Source organism: Nomascus leucogenys, chromosome 20 (genome assembly GCF_006542625.1).
Source record: "Nomascus leucogenys isolate Asia chromosome 20, Asia_NLE_v1, whole genome shotgun sequence".
Taxonomy (NCBI): domain Eukaryota; kingdom Metazoa; phylum Chordata; class Mammalia; order Primates; family Hylobatidae; genus Nomascus; species Nomascus leucogenys.
The window spans coordinates 48032930-48048587 of record NC_044400.1 but is presented as its reverse complement, the minus strand read 5'-3'; positions in this window follow the sequence as shown (position 1 = coordinate 48048587).

Here is a 15658-nt window from a genome sequence, read left to right as displayed (position 1 = left end):
TTCATTTCAAATCTGTTACTTTTCACTTTTTTTACTAATCTACAATTCTTTACTATTTTTTAACTAAATAATAATTTTTTTTTACTAATTTTGTGTATGACAATTTTTTTTTCCGACAAATGTCTAAAAATGTTTACATAGTTAAATATGTTCATCTTTTATTTTCAAGCTTCTGGCTCTTGATCTCAGTTTTGAAAGTATTTGTCAATTTTAGGATTATGTGTAGTATCCTAAACTATCTTGTCATATTTCTATTATGTTGTTTTTTATATTTAAGTCTAGTCAATTTGGAATTTAGTTATGCATTTTGTTTAAGATGGAGGTATAATAGTATTTTAATATAATCTATAATACAATCTATAGTATGTGCTATCATCTGATAAGGCAAGTTCCCTTTATTATTCCTTTTTTCCGTATTTCTTGTTTTTTCTGCCATATCTCTTCTTCCATATGTGTGTTAAGATTGTCATATACAATTTTGAGAAAAACTATTTTGAAATTTGATTCAAAACTGCATTACATTGAAAGGTATACTAATTATTGAAGAATTAATAATTTTGTGATACAAAATTTTCACTCCAAAATGTAGAACATGAATAAGAGCATGGGCACTGGAGCTCAGCCCCCAGGGTTGAATCCTGGCTATGCCGTCAGTAGTGGTATGACTTTCTTTTTAAGCACTGGCATGCCTAAACTCCAAATTAAGATCCAAATGTGGGAAGCGCAGGGTCCTTTACCTTTGTATTTGGAAAGTTTTCATGCCAGAGGATATCTCTTTTCTCCTCTTAGCCATTCTTTTTTGATGATTAATGTGTTGAGACATCAAATTTATTTGTGCACAATGGTGTAATGAGGGGATTCTAAAATAATATATGGGGCTCCCTGAGTGACATGGTTTGGCTGTGCCCCACCCAAAGCTCATTTTGAATTGTAGCTCCCATAATTCTCCCATGTTGTGGGAGGGACTGGGTGGGAGATAATTAAATCATAGAGGCAGTTTCCCTCATACTGTTCTCATGATAGTGAATAAGTCTCACGAGATCTGATGGTTTTATAAGGGGAAACCCCTTTTGCTTGGCTCTCATTCTGTCTTTATCAGCCACCACGTAAGACATGCCTTTCACCTTCCGCCATGATTGTGGGGCCTCCCTAGCTATGTGGAACTGTGAGTCCATGAAACCTCTTTTTCTTTATAAATTACCCATTCTCAGGTATGTATTTATCAGCAGCATGAAAACGGACTAATATACTGAGAGAAGAATCATTCAGGGCAATTGAGGAACATATTTAGAGCTGACAATTTGAGCTTGAAAAGGTTCACGGTTTGCCAAGTTCTGGAAGGAGCTCCTCAAACCAGAAGCCAGAGTATGCTAGGCACTCAAGGAGCTACTGCGGGTTTGAGACCATGATAGCTAAGAATGCTGCTTCTGGCAGTGGGAGACTGCTGTTTGTAGCCGTATGTTTAGGCTAAAGTCAGCAAAGAGGCGCCAGAGCCACTGGTGAGGGGTACTTAATGCTAGTATCCCCAGTTTAAATACTGGATAAGGAAGTGATGGAACGAGGCTTTCTGACTGGGTAGACTCAGTTCTGACAATGGCTGGTGAATCTGCTTCAGATGGATGGACCCAACCAGTGAGAACTGACTAAGGTGTGATGCTGTTATACGTGGGACCTGCACCATATCTGGGGTGGACAACTGATATCACTTCAGAATAACCTAGAGTCCAGGAGAGAATTTGAGGGAGAGAAGGGAAACTGACAAAAAAGGGTATATTCCTCTATTTTCACGTTGCTATAAAGATACTATCTGAACCTGGGTAATTTATAAAGGAAAGAGGTTTAATGGACTCACAGTTCTGCATGGGCTGGGGAGGCCTCAGGAGACTTACAATTGTGGCGGAAGGTGAAAGGGAAGCAGGAACCTTCCTCACGAAGCGGCAGGAGGGAGCGAAGTGGGAGCGCTGGAAAAACTGTCACTTTTAAAACCATCAGATCTCGTGAGAACTCCCTCAATATCACGAGAACAGCATGGGGGAAATCGGCCCTGTGATCCAATCATCTCTGACCAGTTCCCTCCCTCGACACGTGGGGATTACAATTCGAGATGAGATTTGGTGGGGACACAGAGTCAAACCAAATCAAAGGGCCTTTCCCATCTCCAGAAACAGGGAAGGACTTGAGAGATTCGTGACAGTCTAAGTCCAAGTGCAGATGAGGAAACTAAAGCTCGGAGAGATGATAGAACTGGCTCAAGATTACACGGCTTACTTAATGGCAGAGCTGGCATTTATATCAGGTCTTCTAACTCAAAGGTCTGTGCTTTTCCCAGGATTCCATAAACATGACTCTTGTAAAATTTTGGTCATAACCGTAATAGTGTCCTTGAAAGCTTACTATGTGCCAGGCAGGCTTCTAAACACTTAGCATGTAACAGCATTATCTCACCTCACAAAAAGTCTGTTAGAGTAGATCTATTATTTTTTCTATTTTTTCCAGGAGGAAACTGAGGCATAGATAAATTTAATACCTCATCCAAGGTCACATGTTAAAAGTGGTACAGCTTGGATTCAAACTTAGTCTAAGTCTAAAAATCTATACTACTTACCTTATACTACACAGACTTTTGACATAGGATCTCTGCCTGTCTTCCTCTATTTTGCTTTCTACCCTTTGCAAGACATATTTTATTTGTGTGTATATTTATTATGTTTGCTGTTTTTTCTCCAGTGTGCCATTTTTAGGGTTGTTTTTCTGTCACTACAGTGAGTTTGGTTGAATAAAGTTAGTTGGGTGGGGAATTGTCCCTAGGCCAGGCCTTAGTTATTGACGGAAAAATTGACCTCATGAAATGTATTTGTGGATATTCTGGGTCACAAAAACCAACCAGATACAAAGGAAGAGTTGGACAGGAGGGACCAGCTGTAGAAACTGAGACTTCATGGACTCGGCCCTCAATCTTCACGTAGAAATGCAGGGCTCCCGGAATTTCTCCTAGACCCTTCTGGTTTATCCCAGATTAAACAGCATTGGTCAGGGTACTGAGCATTCATTGTGCTGGCTTTCACTCAAGATTAAGGAGAAAGATCTAAAACAAAACACAGTGTGATTCTGTATGATACCATAATGGTGGATACATGTCATTATCATTCAACCAAACTCACAGAGTGCACAACACCAAGAGTGAAACCTCATGTAAACTATGGACTTTGGGTGATTATGATGTGTGAGTATATCTGTCAGTGGTAACAAATGTACCTCTCTGGTAGGGTACGTTCATATGGGGGAGGCTTACCTGCATGTGTGGGAACTGGGGCTATTTGGGAAATCTCTGTACCTTCCGCTCAATTTTGCTGTGAACCTAAAACTGCTCTAAAAAATAAAGTCTTAAACCCAACAACAACAAAAACCAATGCCAAGTAAGGCTTTCCCATTCTCTGTTGGCATGCTCACATTACTGAAAAGGTTCAGGAATATTTTTCTGAGTCAACAAATATTTTAAAGCATTTATTATGTGCAACGCATGATGCTAGGTATTGTTGGGGACTCATAACTGCATTAGCCACAGCCTGTACTCAATATCCTTAGGGAGACAGACACATATTAACTTTGACACAAACTCGATTTTGTTAAGAGGTTAAATCAAAATACAAAGGGAATGTAGGAGACAGAAAAGTGAATTTTAATGGCAGGCACCCAGAAAGCCATCTTAGTGTGATGCGTTAATAAAAAATATAAAACATCATGCTTGAACAGGCAGGTTTGAAGGAGTTGGTGGGGGAGGGTATAGAGGATAGTATTAGGTTGGTGTAAAAGTAATTGTGGTTTTTGTCATTAAAATAACAGTTCTATTCAGGAGTCATGAAAACTGAGTTCTAGCCTTGTCTCTATAATCCTTACCAGCTGTGTGACTTTAGGCAAGTGACCGATTCTCTCTGAGACTCTTTCTTTACCTGTAAAATGTGGGGTGATTAAGAAGTTAATCTCGGCTGGGCACGGTGGCTCACACCTGTAATCCCAGCACTTTGGGAGGCCTAGGTGGGTGGATCACGAGGTCAGGAGATCGAGACCATCCTGGCTAACACAGTGAAACCCCGTCTCTACTAAAAATACAAAAAATTAGCCGGACGTGGTGGTGGGCCCCTGTATTCCCAGCTACTCCGGAGGCTGAGGCAGGAGAATGGCGTGAATCTGGGAGGCGGAGCTTGCAGTCAGCCAAGATCACGCCACTGCACTGGAGCCTGGGTGACAGAGCGAGACTCCGTCTCAAGAAAAAAAAAAAAAAAAAAAGAAGCTAATCTCAACTGATAGGTTTGTTGGGAAGATTTTTAGGTCAGTGTCTGGCACATTGAAGGTTCTCAGTAAATGCTCCAAATACAGTGTGTGTGCGTGTGTATGTGCGTGTGTTCATGTGTGTGTGTGCATGCATGTGTGTATGCACGCATATGTGTATGTGCACGTGTGTGTGCACGTGTGCATGTGTGTGAGTGCTCGTGTGTGTGAGGAGAGTATCTGTTGGTGGGCAGGAATTCAGGGAGCAGAGGTGGGGAGGGCTGTGGCTGACTGCGTATGGGTGGGTGGTGTTGACAAAATGGGGGGAAGAAGATGTATTGGGACATATGACTAGAAAGCTGCATAAGAATCCAATATTGAAAACTCTTAGATTTTACTTTGTTGGAAACGGGAGCCAATAATGTTTGTGGATCTGATGATTAGAAAGTCCCCTCAGGTCCTGGAAAACATGACCAGACCCTGTGCTTGTAGACTCACGTGTTTATGATACCTCTATTCAGTGCCACTCCCTGAAGTTGTCCCCCAATCCCACCCCCACCTCCCTTTTTTAAAGGCAGTCTTTTCCACATGTTTTGAGGCCTGGAGAACAAAGGTGATGTGAGCTTTAAAAAAAAATTAAACAAAAAAGATTTCTCACCCAGTTACATACTACAAACCAGCTTTCCTAGGTTTGCTCACACAAACTCCAAAAAAGTAATGGGGTAAGGGGAAGAGGTTTACAAGGTCAGAAGAAAACATCAAACCACATGAGACTTGATTCACTTCCATGGAACTGGTTTTGCTCCCCTGCTACAATATCCTGTAAAACTAAATAAAGCACTGGAACTAATAAATCAATCATAGAGGGACCTTCCTGCTGCCAATCCATCCTCTGGAGAACGAAATCCTGAGGGCAGATTTAGGGAATTGAAATCAGAATCTGTGCAGTTGCCAAAGTGCCCTGCCTTGGCCTGCCAAGTTAAATGTGAACTTTTGTGAACTTTCTTTTCAGCAGTTAGAATCAGCTGCTTTTGTGCAATGCAATTCCAATTTATGGCATTATTGAAGATAGGGTTTTAGGGAAATATACCAGGCCAGTGCATTTGTTTGGCCCATGAAGCTTAATTGCCAATGTTAAATCTATGGCCCTGGCAATCTTCTCTGATTAAAAAGCCGCTGGGAGCCCAGTTTGGGGCCACTCTTCTTTATTACTGTTCTTCTGAAGAAAGTCGAAGTATTCATCCCATCGTGGGAGTTAAAAGCCCAAGTCAATTATTAATGGCACTATTGCATTTGTTTTCTTTCTGAATTAACCCATGTGACCCGTGGCATTTGCACCTCGTGTTAACCATTAGACACACAAATGAGCCCTGTATTTATTTGGGTGGCAGAGTTCTAATGCCTGTTGTTTATTTATAGTGAGGGAACTGTGCAATCAGTAGGACTTTTCCAGGAAGAGAAACAGGGGTCCTGCCTTCCGTCCTCTGGTTTGAGGAAGCAGCTCTGTTTGCCTCTCTTTGCTCCCTTACTCAGGCTGCTCACAGCAAAGCCTTTCAGTGTCTGATATAAAAGTCCCTTTGATTGTGCGGTGGCCACAGGGTCTGGCTGCGGGTCTGGGTGGCTTGCAGGCGCATCGCTCACCAAATCTAGATCCAGCAGAGGCGGCTTCACACTTCTCATGAAGTCAGGCATCTTTTTTTGTGTTAAAGATCTACTTTTCTTACAGCAAATATTATGTATGTTTTTACTCTTTGAACTCTTTCCCTACTTAATGGAGGTGGAGGCGGGGCAGTTTGTAGATGTACTCTTGCCAAGTTATTAGTTTTAGATAAAGTCATCTCAGGTTTGAGCAAAGAAAATGAAAGCCTCTGATTATCAGATTCTCTGGAACTTCTCTTCCTGCCAGAAACAATGTTGAGTCTGGCCCCCTCTCTTCCAGCTGCTTTCATTGTATTGCCTGAAATGGTATTTTTTAACTGTTTCTAATGGCAGTGAAAGGAGGCATTAGAGGAGGAGAAAGAGGGTGGTTGGGTGGCACGCTTAGTTCATAATTGTCTGGGTTGGGAAAGAATCTCTTAATGAGAATTAGGTGGGGAATTAGGATCCTGTTGGGGGCGGGGGCAGGGGTTTGTATTTGTGTGGGAAAGGAGTTAAAGACTTTGTTTTATTTCATTGCTTCAATTTGCTTTGGGTTGTTATTTAGTTTCTTTTGAGATTTACATAACATTAAATGAGGATGTGGCTTTTTAAAATGTTTTTTGAAAATGAGCCTGTCTTAATCCATTCAGGCTACTAGCACAGAATGCTGTAAGCTAGGTAGCTTATGAACAATAGAAACTTATTTCTGACAGCTCTTGAGGCTGAGAAGTCAAAGATCATGTTTCCGGCAGGTTCCACGTCTGGTGAGGTTCTGCTTCCTGGTTCACAGATGGCCGTCCTTACATGAGGGAAGGGTAATGGAGCTCTCTGGGGTCTATCTTTTATATGGGCACCAATCTCATTCATGAAGGCCCCACCCTCATGGTCTCACCACCTTTCAAAGGACCCACCTTCAAATACAATCATGAAAGGAACAGGTTTCAACATATGACTTTTGGGGGAACACAAATATTCAGTCTATAGCATTCTGCCTCTACCCCTCAAAATTCATGTTCTTCTCTCATGCAAAACACATTCATCTCATCCCAACAGCCCCAAAGTCTTAACTTGCTCCAGTATTACCTAAAAAATCGAAAGTCCAAAGTCTCATCTAAATATCACTTAAATCAGATATGAATAAGACTCATCCTGAGGTGAATTCCTCTCCAGCTGTGACCTGTGAACCCAAACAAGTCATGTGCTTTCAAAATACAATGGTGGGACAGGCACGGGATAGACATTCGCACTGCAAAAGGGAGAAACAGGAAAGAAGAATGGAGTGAAAGATCCCAGACAAGTCGAAAGCCCAATGGAATAAATGACATTAAACTCTAAGGCTCGAGAACAACCTTCTGCCTTCTGGGTCCCCTGGGGCTGGGGTCCTGCCTCTGCACTTCTCACAGGTTGGAGTCCCATGTCTGTGGCTCTCCCAAAGAAGGAGGCTTTTATATGTCCATCTTGTATGTATTCCTGGAATGCCAGATTCTTTTCTGTTTTTTTTTTTTTTTTCTTTTTTTGAGACATAGTCTTGCTCTGTCCCCTAGGCTAGAAGGCTGGAGTGCAGTGGTGCAATCTTGGCTCACTGCAACCTCTGCCTCCTGGGTTCAAGCAATTCTCATGCCTCAGCCTCCCGAGTAGCTGGGATTACAGACATGCACCACTAGTCCTGGCTGAGTTTCATATTTTTAGTAGAGATGAGACTTCACCATGTTAGCCAGGCTGGTCTGGCTCTTGAAGTCAAACTCCTGACTTCAAGTAATCTTCCCACCTCAGCCTCCCAAACTGGGGTTACAGGTGTGAGCCACCATGCCCAGCCTTGGAATGCCAGATTCTTATATCCAGTTGCCTACTTGCCATCTTTCCCTGGATGGCTGGTAGGCATCTTAAACAATATATCCAAACCAAACTCATGACCTTGCCCAGGGCAAACTGGATTCTCTCCTATTTGTCCTATTTCAATAAATGGCAGATCCGGCTTCCAGTTGTTCAGGCCAATTACCTTAGCATCATCTTGATGCCTCTTTTTCTTTCAAACCCCACGTACAATCCATCAGCTCTACCTTTATAATATATTCCGAATCAGACTCCTCATCTCTTCCCATCTTTGCCACTACTCTCCTGCCTCCAGCCCCTGCCATCTTTGCCTGGACTATTGCAATAGTATCTGCCGGCTCTCCCTGCTGTGTTCTTGGCCTGCTCCCCATGTTCTCTTCTAAATAGCCAGAGGTTTTAAAAGGTCAGCCAAATCATGCCATCCCCTGCTCAAAACCTTCCAGTGGCTTCCAAAATCTCTCCGAATACAACCAGAAGCTCTTTCTGTTGCCTTGCAAACTGTACCTGATTTATCCACTTGCCTTCTTGATCTCATCTCCTATTCTCCCCTCCACTCTGACCTTTTTGCTGCTTTTTGTTTGTTTGTTTGCTTTGTTTTGTTTTTTTCGAGATGGAGTCCCGCTCTGTCGCCCAGGCTGGAGTGCAGTGGAGCGATCTCAGCTCACTGCAACCTGTGCCTCCCGGGTTCAAGCGATTCTCATGCCTCAGCCTCCCAAGTAGCTGGGATTACAGGCATGCACCATCACTCCTGGCTAATTTTTGTATTTTTAGTAGAGACGAGGGTTTCACCATGTTGGCCAGGCTGGTCTCGAGCTTCTGACCTAAGTGATCCACCCGCCTGGACCTCCCAAGGTGCTGGGATTACAGGCATGAGCCACTGCACCCGGCCTCTTTGCTGTTTCTTAAAAATGTTGGCTGTGCGTCTGCCTCAAGTCTCACGTTATACTTTGTGTTCATCTTCCCGGAATACGCTTTCTCCAGTGATTCAAAGTCACCTTAATAAGAGAGGATTTCCCTGAACACCCTATCCAAAACAGTGGCTCTCTGTCACTCTCTGTCCCCTAATCTTAAATTCCTTCTTGGTCCTTCACATTTACTACATCTATGTTGGCCTGCTATATTATTTCACCACCCATTTGAATAAAAGCTCTATGAAAGCAGGCACTTTTTAAAAATTTGCTTTACCTAGAACCACGCCTAGCACATAGTAGGTACTCATCAAATACTAGTTGAATGGACTCCATGAGGTCCACAGAGAAACACCTGGAATGGCATTACAGGCTGATGACTCCCGAGGCAGCTGTCAGAGTCTAAGAAATGACTGGAAAGATCAAGGAACTCATGTGTAGTGTGAACCCAGATGCAAACTAAGTACTTCTCTATTTCCTTCAGTGAATAGTTCAGCAGTTTTGTTTTGTTTTCTCAAGAGAATAAGTTGGTCAGGCACGGTGGCTCACGCTTGTAATTCCAGCACTTTAGGAGGCTGAGGCGAATGGATCACCCGAGGTCAGGAGTTCGAGACCAGCCTGGCCAACGTGGTGAAACCCCATCTATACTAAAAATACAAAAATTAGCTGGGCATGCTGGCAGGCGCCTGTAATTCCAGCTACTGGGGAGGCTGAGGCAGGAGAACCACTGGAACCTGGGAGGCGAGGTTGCAGTGAGCCAAGACGGTATCACTGTACTCCATCCTGGACGACAGAGCAAGACTCCATCTCAAAAAAAAAGAGAGAGAATGAGTTAACTTCAGTGGCTCATCAAGTTAGTGTTTTCTTATAGTAGCTCAATAACTCATGCCACTTATGTATTTCTGTGTGTGTAAAATCCTGACAACCTTTCCCAATTCCCTACTGTGTCCCAGTCAACAACCATTTCATATTTTAGCTTGGTTAGACATAGAATCAATCTTACTGTTGGCCACAATCCTGATATGATCTATGCTCTCTAATCAAGAGGCTGACAATCTGTTCTGGACACCACAAAGAAGAGCCAATATTTTCATGAGGTTCCAAACACCGTTTTGGAGCTTTGCCTCAGGATCTCTAATTTGCATTTCACGTTTGTTGGGGATTCTCATGTTCTTTACAACAATCAGAACAATAACAATTTTTAAAACCCTTGAAGATTATTTCAGAAAACCAATTATTAAATATCTTATTAGGGATCTTGGATGTATGGAAATCTTATATATATTTACACCTAAAAACTGAAGATGATGAATTTAATATACTTATCTAAGTTAGCTTATATATATACTTATCTAAGTTAGCTTAGATAAGTATATTATCTCAACTCAAACTCAACTAAAATTATAGTAAAAACTTTTTTTTTTTTTTGGCTGGAGTGCAGTGGCGCAATCCTAGCTCACTGCAACCTCCGCCTCCCGCATTCAAGCGATTCTCCTGCCTCAGCCTCTTGAGTAGCTGGGATTACAGGCACGCACAACCATGCCCAGCTAACTTTGTATATTTGGTAGAGATGTGATTTCACCATGTTAGCCAGGCTGATCTCGAACTCCCGACCTCTGGTGATCTGCCCACCTAGGCCTCCCAAAGTGCTGGGATTATAGGCATGAGCCACCATGCCTGGCTGCAAAAACCTTTTTTAAAAGCATAAACTCATAAGGACAGGGAGAACAGGAGAGGAGATAGCAGCAACATAATTTTGAAAGCTGGACGAGAGATGGACACATAGTAACTGCCTCAGTGGATCGGAAGAAGCCATAGCTTACGGTGCCAGTGAGGACAGAGGCTAACTTGCCGGCCCAGAAGGCATGAGTACTTCTGGAACTGTGGGTGGAGGGGGAGCTAATACAAGAAGCAACTGAAATGAACATTGCTTGAGAAATCATTAGATCTCTAGATCACCTTCCCCCAATCCACGCCACTCAGGGTTTATTTCTCATATGGCTGAAAGACATTGTGAGGTTTATTGTTGTTATTATTTTAAGAGCAAAGGCATACAAACTTATCAACATGTACTTGGGGAGAACCACAGAGTGATTACTCCTGGTGGGTTTTTCTCTGGAAAAACAGGGGATCTCTGTTTGGGAGACACCAGGTAGACGGGTGCCCTGTCCAACATAGGGCGATTGACTGCACGCAAATTGAACACTGATGGTACAGATTCCCCCCCAAATTGGCGGGAGATGCTTTAAGCAGGGCCCAAATGATAAACGAAAAATAAGCAAAATTAGACCCCAGTGAATGAGCCTCTGTCACCAGCAGGGACTTGGGTCTTGACAAGGTGATATTCACAATGTCTTCAATCAGCAAGGACATTAACAAATCAGAAAGATGCCAGATATAGACAATTGGCAAGGCCATACCCAGACCTGCATTGTGTGGTTGTGCAGGCTGTTCACTGCACAACTGTAGGCAGCAGTCCTGGCCAAATCAGAGCATATAAGCTGAATATTAGTTTTAGGCTTAGGTGATCTGTCCTTACTTCTAATTGGACTTGAATTTCTTACAGTTAGGGCCTAGGATATTGTTAGGATTATGTCTTTTGTGATTGGCTATTCCAAGATTGGGAACACAGGCCCCAGAGCATGGTCACCCTGCTAGTCTATTTTTTCCCTCCGGCATTTCATATTAGTCAATTGATTTTGGACTCATAATTGTTAATGAAATAAGCACAAGAAGCAGTTCCTGGTGAGGAAAGAAAGATAAATATTCCAAGCCCATCTCCAAATCAGTGTAGTAGAAAATTGATGTTAATTGAAAACACTTTAACTCAGCAAAACTCACAAACACAATTTTTTTTTCCAAAATGTTTGCTAAATTAATTATTCTAACATTTATCCTAGGTTCTTAAAAGCAAGATTGTTTGCACATGAGTGATCTAACATGCGACTTTCCATTGCTTGACAGGATTGGGGGAGGAAGAAGAGAGACAGGTGGACCTAGAATTCTCATATAAAAAGGCATCTAGCTCTTCCCTTCCTAATTACCTGAGTGCGCACTCTGAACTGCTCACCTGATGTTAATGAACATCAGGCTTGTCTGAGAAATTGCCAGCCTTTAATTAACGGGGCTGATTTATTTAGCTGAAGTCTGAATTTAGGCAAAGGTTAAAAGAAGTCACAGTTAGGAACCTACTGCCTGATAGAACTTTCAAGCCTCCTGGAATCTTGCATTGCAATTGTGTCTTCTTAATTTATTGCCACTGAGCGATCCAGAAAGTTAATGTGCTCATTTCTATAAACAGTGTAGCTGTAAATCATTCACTAGTTCCCTAACTGGTCTTCATGGAGGTACAGAAGGAAATGCTTTTAGGTTGGTGGCCTCTCATTACTGTCCTTTGTGGCCACCTGGATTTCCACAGAAGTTTTGCTTTCTTGGGTCCCTCTTGGGTCTCCTGTGCTCTGAGTGCATGCTTTTGGGCCGGGTTCAAACCAGGTTTGATGCTGCTACCTGCTGTTTCTTTAGGTGGAGCAGTGGGTGCGGCCGCAAACAAAAACAATTTCATCCTGATGAACCAGATGGTTGGGACTGGTGTCAGCAGGGCGGGTCCCTTCTTGCTCTTACTCAAGCCCAAGGTAAGAGCCTGGAGTCACACTCTTTATCTCTGGCTCCTGACCTGGGGTCAGAGAGCCAATAAACCAGGCCATTTCAGACATGCCTCGTGATATGTCTGGGCGCTGGACTGTGGGATATGGTCCTGGAAAAAGCAGATGTTGGTCATCATCCGGCAGTGACTGAGGCTCAATTTTCTTTCTTGGAAAAATCTAAAGGGATTGTGGGATTCAATCCCTGGTGAGTTAGAAAAGACTTCCCTGTGACAGATGACCCCGTACTCATGTGAATTTTCCTAGGCCGATATTCTTACTCTCAAACTCTCATTAACCTCCAAGCTAGCTCTATCCTTTTTCCAATGCTGCTGTGCTCTGCAATCATGCGTGTGGCTGAGGGCACTCCTGGGGGCCAACAGGTATGGGAGACCCATCTGCTAGTCTGCAAGTCCCTCCCACTTGTCCAGGCACCTGGTCTTGGCTTTCAGAGAAGCTCTCACCTGGCCAGGCATGTGTGACCCTGATGAAAGAATTACAGAGCAGCTTCCACAAATTCCCAGTAACCCAGGCCTAGACATTAAAATTTAGTTTCAAACAGAGTTCTAAGACAATAAACAAAGGTCCGGCATGTCTCTGCCACACACCAGCCCGGGGTGGATTTCCCAAGCATTTACCCCAGAAGGAACCTTTCTCAAGGCAGAAGCCTTATCTATTCTGGAAACCTGGCTGTCAGTTCCATGCAGTGCATATAAACCTGCTCCTACAAGAAGGGGCTGTATCAGACAGATACTAGTTTCTCTCTTCTACTTCCTAGCTGTGTGACCTTGGAGGAATTACTTAAACTTTCTGAGTTCCAATTTCCTTACTTCTTAAGTGGGCTAATAGTACCTATCCTGTAGGGTTGGGTTGTTGGAAGAATTAAATGAGATAGTATGTCAAGTGTGGGTGAAGAGAAGCATTTCAATACTTGGAAAAGCTGTAGCTTCTGTTTACTGTGTGCTATCAGTAGACTAACTAGGCACTGGGGTACACCCAGGAAAAGGCACAACACAGCTTATGGCCCCGTGGGGAAGTCGGACCCGTGAACAGATCATTTCACATGTCATGAGGGTTTGGGGAGCAGAAACCCAGAGGCATACAGATGGTGCTAGAGCAGCTCCTGTGAGTCCAGCTGAAATCTGGTAGTACTTGAATTTCTTTGTTTCTTTTGTTTGTAATTGCCTGATAGTAACGTGTTTTCTGGCCACAGTTGGAGTAATGGGTGTAACTAGGTGGGGCAGATGAGGCCAAAGGCCAGGTGCAGCCTGGGGAAGAGGTGTGGGGGTGAGGTAGTGTGTGGTGTACAGGGCCCTGCCCTACCATAAGCAGCCTACAGGGATGCTACTTCCTGAAGAGGCAAAACCTCATCATCAACATCAGCTAAGACGGGCCATGACACTACTTAATCTCTCTTTATCTAGCCAGGGCTGACGAGGTAGTCTGCAATGCGAGATGCCTGCAATTGCACCAGTTGCTGAACAGCTCTTCTTCCTCTTTCCCCACACACTCAGGCTCCTTGTACCTCTTCTTGGTGGTAGTCATAGAAACCATCTTGCAGTCATAGCCACTTTTCATTGGCATCTTTTACCTCTAGTTGTTTTTGAGGATGTTCAAGCTGTTAGTGACTTTAACCTCTCAACAAACCTCAAACTCTGGACCCAGTGAAATAGGTGGCCAACATGGATGTGATGCATTTCATCAAGTCTTTAGCCATTCTTGGCTTCAACAATAAACTCACCAGCCTGGCCCTGGAAGCTGCCCACAATGTATCCCCCTACCAAGCTTCCCATTATATCTCTCCAGGTTTCACATCCTATTCTATTCAGTCACGGTGCCTTTGTTCTTTCTGTCTGAAATGTTCTCTATCCCCTCGGATTGGATGCAGTCTTTTGGCAAATTTTGGGCACCTCTCTCAAAATATATATGTTGTCTTTGCTTATAGTTATGTGAGCACTCATCTCCTCTCTTCTGCAAGATGGCCAGCTAATGAGCTGACACTGAGGACCATACGTCACTTCCAGTTGTATTCCCTGTGCCTTACACATCGAGTGTGCTCAATAAATACTTATTGAACTGAGGATGTTAACAGAACGTGGTTAAACATGCACAGTGCACCAGATGGTGACTGGAAGGGAAGGGAATCTAAAGCCCCAGTCCTGGGTTTCATAAGTCTTCCGGACTTGCCTTGGTCTTAGGTTGCAAACATTAAACTCATTTTGAGCCTTCAGAGTGTTTAAACAAGAACTTGCCCTTGATGTGGCTAAATTAACATTAGAAATGGATAATGAGCAATAGAAAATAAGGTGTCTGTGGGTAGCCGTGATTAGTAATATTCTCTGTTGAAGGACAGGTGCTGGGTATCTGGGGTTTTTGCAGGCACTTTATGTGACACAGATGTAAGTTTTGTTCAGACAGCTCCCCCCACCCAACTGGTGGCCCTACAAATATCTTGGATGAATTAGTGAAACTCATCACCTAGTAGAACAATAATTCAGTTCAAAGTCCAAGAAAAACATCACAGGGTAGGTTTGAAATCTAACTCTGTATGAGACTAGACTAGTCAGTTATTATTGTGATGATGCTGTGTAACAAACAACCTCAAAGTCCCAGTAGCCTTCAATAACAAATGTGCATTGTTTGTTCATGTGTTCATCAGTGGCTATGGGTTAGGTGGAGTGGCTCAGGGCTGCCTCCATCTGTCTTCTTATTTTGGGATCCAGTCTATAGGGACACCCCCATCAGCAAACAATGTTCTCATGTTAGAAAGAAGGAGTTCAAGAGAGCTGGCAGGTACTCGCAACACCTCTTCAAGGCTTCACTTGAAACCGATATGTTATCATTTCTGCCCACATTTTATGGGCCAAAGTATTTTACACAGTCAGGTCCTAAATCAATGGGGCAGGGAAGAGGGGAGTGAGAGGGGAGAGGGAATATTTGTGAAATGATAATTCAATCTACTACAAAGACACTTAGAATATGTTATTCCTTCTACTGATAGAACTATGGATTCCTTGAAGAAAGAGCAGAGCTCCTTGTTTCTTGCCTGGTACATTATTGACACTGTGTACATATTTGTTGAATGAATGATTGGCCTCCCATGGCTCAGTTTAACTAAGTGCATAATATTCGTGGAGAAAGTCCTTCCTTGTAGAAACAGAGACCATATGGAGATTGTAGATCACTGGAAGCTCCAATCCTAGTCAAGTCAAATAAATGCTGCTGTCCCCTGTGGTGGGGCTGTCAGGGCAGCAGCCTCTGCAGCGAGTCATCCTCAGGAAAACCTGTGGGTGAACAAATGTAAAGAGGCCGTTTGGGTGGCTCCCCACCCACTGCCACACCCATCACAGGCCCGGCAGTGGATGGAGA